Source organism: Pelmatolapia mariae, linkage group LG16_19 (genome assembly GCF_036321145.2).
Source record: "Pelmatolapia mariae isolate MD_Pm_ZW linkage group LG16_19, Pm_UMD_F_2, whole genome shotgun sequence".
NCBI classification, from domain to species: domain Eukaryota; kingdom Metazoa; phylum Chordata; class Actinopteri; order Cichliformes; family Cichlidae; genus Pelmatolapia; species Pelmatolapia mariae.
In genome coordinates, this window is record NC_086241.1 from 3,824,664 (window position 1) to 3,830,663 (window position 6,000).

Genomic DNA, 6,000 nt, shown 5'->3' on the forward strand with positions numbered 1-6,000 from the left:
ACAAGGATGCCAGCTGCCATTAAACGCCAAAGAAGAAGAAGAAACAGTCTCTGGTATTGTTGCTGTGTCCAAATTCAGGGGCCGCATCTTTTGGAAGCTGCATTTGTAGGCAGGTTATGTCACAGCTACGCGACAACAGCAGTCCAAATTCGAAGACTCCTCCAAATGCGTCGTCCTTTTAAGATATTTTCAGGCGAGAATGTAGCTGTGTAAACTTCAAAAAAAAAAAATCTGCAAAACAGCAAGGCCGCGAAAGGTGAACCGCGTTATCTGTATCTACTTCTCTTCAGCTTATATTTTTTACTGTCTCTCTCCTCTAGTTGAGATGTGCGTTTGTTCCACAAGCTTATATTACACAGAAAATACAGCAAGTATTACTTCCTTCATCCTGCGGTGATTGCACTGGTTTAAACGCTGATGATAGGGTGAGATGTATATACAGATGGTTCTGTATATCTATATATTGCAGATTACAGGTATTGCAGTGGTTTACAGTAAAGAGCCCAGGGATCCAGTGCTATCTCCTTCCTCTTATTCATACGCCAGAACACAATGAAGGAATTGAGAAAAAGGAGAGTCGAAAAGTATGAGGCACTACCGACGCGAAACAGAAGATGAAAGCTTGTAAATATAATAATAACCATGCAACCAAAAAGAGTGCCTGACGAGCCCAGTTGTAAGTAAGCTGTCAAGGCTCAATTGTTCACTGTGTTTTGCCGCCTCCGAAACAATAACGTTCCATTGGAGCAGCCTTTCAATGCCTCTCTCTGTTTCTCACTAGCAAAGCTGACCCAGACAGTAAAGCTAGTTCCCGGCTACAAGCCCGACACGGAACCCGGCGTATTAGCCAGAGGTCTCTTTACCACACTTCAGAGCCGCAGACCTGGCTGAGGAAACAAGAAAGTACAAACATGTTGAGGGATTGGCTGTGTTAGTTTAGTGTCAGAGTCAAAATCTAATGTGTACACTTATGTCTGCATATTTATTTTCATATTTCCTTCTTTTTTTTTTGGCCGCCTGTCCCGTTTGGTTCTTTTGCCATCAGGATTATTGTCTGAAGGCAAAGAGAGAATTACTTTACCAAGTGGACCATCCCTGCCTTGCCGTATTGGTCCATTTGATTGACCTTTGTTGTTATTATTTATTTATTTTATTTTCAGTTGTTACAGAGGGGACAGACATGACCGGGGGGGAGGGAGGGAAACAAAGACAGCGGGGAAGAGGAATAGTGATGAAGGGCAAAGAAAAGGGAAAAGAAAAAGGGGGGGGGGGACAAAAAAAATACATATTTTTATATATATCACCTGGATCACCTGTTGAGAGAAAAAAAAGAGAAAACAAGCAAACAAAAACAGCAATATAATAAACACAACACCATCGCGATACTCTATGTGTATATAGCAGTAACCAGGAGTGAGCCGGTGCGTACCTGGACGCCCATCCCCGGACACAAAGAACCACCAACGCACCGATGTGAAGGGGAGAGTGGGCATCCGTGCCTGGTGCCCCTCAGGAGACAGAAGCTGGAGGATGTCTGGTCATTTGTTCTGACACAAGCTGTTGGGGAATTGTATAATATTTTTAACCAGTTAATGAAAGAGGTTCCAAAACCAAATTTGTGTAAAGTTGCAAATAGAAATTTCCAGTTAACTCTGTCAAACACTTTTTCTGCATCTAAAGAAAATATTGTAGTTTCAAGGTTTTTACTGTATGAGTAGTCTATCAAATTAAGTAATCTACGTGTATTTGTTGATGAGTGCCTACCTTTTATGAAACCAGTTTGGTCAGGATGAATTAAGAGGGGGGTTATTTTCTCTAATCTCTTTGAGAGAGCTTTGCAGATTATTTTAAGGTCCACATTTAGAAGGGATATTGGATGATAGCTTGAGGGATATACAGGGTTATTGCCTGGTTTTAGCAGGAGATTAATGTTTGCAGAATTCATATTTGATGGGAGTCTGCCTTTTTCTTTGATTTCCAACAACGTTCTGTAAAAAATTGGTGCTAGAATCGTCCAGAATTCTTTGTAAAATTCTACAGGGAAGCCGTCTGGACCTGGAACCTTATTATTGGGCATACTTATCAGGGCTTCCTGGAGTTCACCTGGCGTCATTCATAATATTTCCAACACAAAGGTGTCGAACAGATGCATTCAGAAGACGTCCACGACAATGAGGAGTAAAGTTCTGCTTGGAACTTATTCAGACCTTATTCAGTCGTAGCTGTTGGTGTTGCTGTTTATACCAGGCTGTAATGCAGACCAGGGCTTCCAATAACCTTACCCGTATTTTTTTATTAGTTTGAGGGATTGCTATTTAAAAAGGCACATAAAAAAAGAAACAAACTGAACAAACATTTATGGGTTGGTGATTCTTAGGTTTATCAGGTTTGACATAACCGTACCTGTATTTTTTTTATTAGTTTGAGGGATTGCTATTTAAAAAGGTACATAAAAAAAGAAACAAAGTGAACAAACATTTATGGGTTGGTGATTCTTTATTAGGTTTATCAGGTTTGACATTTGGGTTACTATTTAAGTGACTGTTTGGCCATCCTACCTGTGTCAGGAAAAAGAATCTGAGTTAGAGCTCTTCACAATTTATCTTTTGTTTTGTACCTAAATTCCTTGTGCATGTATTGAAGAAAAGAGTGTTAGCAGTACTCACCTTATCCTGGTTGTTTCTGTCGCAGGATGTGGCACAAACAAGTAAAAGCAGCTCCATCACCTGCTTATGAGCTGAAGCGTGTGTGACCTCACTCTGACCTCATTTTAACATACATACATTATCACTATAGTTTAAGGCATTCGAGTTTTGAGGCAGTAGGTTCAGACATTATCAGTGGGGTTTATTTCTTTGAGATACAAACTTCATAAACAAAAAAGTTTGAAAATAACGTTTTTGTTTAAAAATGACAAAACAGCATGAATATATAGAAAATTCAATACTATTGCCTTAAAAGTAAATATTGTTCAGAGAGTGGAGAAGTGCCTTGTTGGAGGTTTGTACTCTCCAAGTGCTTCTTGTTTATTTATCTTTTCCACCATGACAGAGCACTTTCTCCTTTCACCTGCTGCATTAATTGTCCTTTGTCATCATGACCTTTGGGACATGTAGTAAACAATTAAGAAAACACACCGTCATACTTTATGCACATCTAATAAATGCGGGCTGCATTTCAAGAAAGATAAAACCTGTGTCCCAGAGTAATCTGATTTCTTATTACCAAAGTAATAACATTTTCTAAGAACAACCTGAAAGAACATTCATGTGAAGAAATATTTTTTTTATTAAAAAAGGATTTAATATGAAGGCAAACATGAGCAGAGTGTTACAGGCATAACCGTTTAAGAATGTAGCCTCATGGGAGGTGTATTATGTTCTGCAGGGAGAATGTGTGGGAGTGCCCCTCCTGTTGTGTGTGTGTGTGTGTGTGTGTGTGTGTGTGAGCACAAGGGAGGGAGAAAAAGGAGAGTCGAAAAGTATGAGGCGCTACCAACGAGAAACAGAAGATGAAAGCATGTAAATATAATAATAACCACTGCAGCCAAAAAGAGTGCCTGACGAGCCCATTTGTAAGTTCCATTGGAGCAGCCTTTCAATGCCTCTCTCTGTTTCTCACTAGCAAAGCTGACCCAGACAGTAAAGCTAGTTACCGGCTACGACCGACACGGAACCCGGCGTATTAGCCAGAGGTCTCTTTACCACGGTCCAGAGCCGCAGATCTGGCCGAGGAAACAAGAAAGTACAAACATGTTGAGGGTATGGCTGTGTTAGTTAGGTTAGATAGGTGAGTGAGAGGTAAGTGACGGAAGTGACGGACAAGGTAAGCGACTCATGTTGTAACTGACGTCAGACGCCGGAGATTTTGGCGGAAAATTAAAGCAAATGGTAGTTTAGATTTGAACAAATTCCTTTAAGCTTCAGTATTACCAAATACACTTATCATTTGTCTTATAACTAACAATATTTGTCTAAATCATCTCCAACACCCTGGAGAACAACAGGGAGAGTTTAGAGGCTCTCCAAGATTACATTGATCAGTGCTTTCAGGATCTCGTGATGAAGAAGGCCCAGTGTGCAGCTTCCCCGGCCAAATCTGAGACGCCATCGTCGAAAAGACTTCGCCAGGCAGATTCCCCCGGCACAACATCGCCAGCCGGCAAAGATATTGCCGACATACTGGAGTCAATCGACAAGCAATTGTCCAGTTTCGACGCAAGGCTGTCCTTGGTGGAGATTCTTCACCGGGAATTTAAATGCTTGCGAGAATCCCTGGAGTTCAGCCAGCAGCAGGTGGAAACACTCGCTGCTGAAAATGCCACGCTAAGGGAGTCGGTGAAATGTACCCAGCTCAATAGAGAAAATAAAAAAAATAAAAGAAACAGTTATTGATCTACAAGCTCGTAGCATGCGTGATAATCTGGTATTTTCTGGTATTCCAGAAGCCGCTGGAGAGGACGCGGAGACCACGGTAAAAAGCTTAATCAAAACCCACCTGAAGCTGCCCGAGGACACGGTGAAGAACATCGTCTTTGATAGGGTGCATCGCCTCGGCCCCATTCGGGCTGCGGCCGGGAGACCACGTCCTATCGTGGCCAAATTCGGCCACTTCAAACAAAAGGAACATGTGAAAAGCCGCGGCAGGGAAGTAAAAGGAACGGACTTCAGCGTGAACGACCAGTTCCCCAAAGAGATCCTGGAACGACGCAGGGTCCTCTTCCCAATCCGACGCGGCTTCATCCAGAAGGGCTCCCACGCTGTCATCGCTGTGGACCGGCTGTACGTGGACGGACAGCTCCACCGCGACCCCGACATCACTCCGTGGCTGTATTAACTTCACACCAGATAAGAATCCGCTACACCCTTTCCCCACCCACTCACACTAACTTACATTAACATCTGTTTAACTTACCAGTATCAAATCACATCTTAGGTGTGATATCATAGCAGAATTAACACCGTCACTCTCCGTCAATGGTTTGATTGGAATGTTTCCGGGTTTTTTTCCTTTCTTCTCGTTTTTTCTTCTCTCTTTCCCCCTCTTGTTTTTATGCTGCTCACCCTTGTCCTTGCTTTCTTTCTTTCTTTTTTCTTTCTTTCACTGCTTCGATCACCTGCTTCCACACTCATCCACAAACAACATCCTTTATTTCGACACATACGCACAGTACGATCACGCACAGTCATGTGCTCAACGGCAGCATATTTACATCAGACAGCGCACACAGTCGTATAGGATACACACACTTAAGCCAAGCGTACTCATATTAGTAAATATGCAAACACATAGTCAGACTCAGGGAGCATCTCGCCACACATTTTTTCTCTCTCTCCCTCTCTTTATTTATGAACAAGTGATGTATTCTCTCCACCTGTCTAAGCAACACACACAGCATACACCCCTAGTTATATACAGACATCTATGGGTGCACTAAGATTCGTTACATGGAATGTAAATGGAGCTGGCTCCAGAGAAAAGAGGTTAAAAATATTTAACCAACTCAAAAAACTACAGGCAGATGTTGTCCTTTTACAAGAGACCCACAGACCTCTTAGAGGTTCGAATGAACTTAAAACACCTGAGTTTCCTAATGTGTTCTCAGCTTGTTATAATTCTAGACAAAGGGGAGTAGCAATTTTAATCCATAAAAAAATTAATTTCACAGTACTCGATACAGTTATAGATCCAGAGGGCAGATTCTTAATCATTAAACTATCTATACTTGATAAAAAGCTATGTATTGTAAGTGTATATGGTCCAAATGTTGATGATCCCTCATTCTTTCACAGTTTTTTCAGTGCACTCTCCGAACACTTAGATGGCACACTTGTTCTTGGAGGCGACCTCAACCTTGGACTAAATGAAGAAATGGATAGGCTCAATACAGCAGGAACTCAGCGTAATTGGCAGTCCACAAATATAATCAAACAGTATATGAGCGACTTTGGTCTTTGCAATGCATGGCGCTCCCTTCACCCCACCAGTAAGGAATATACT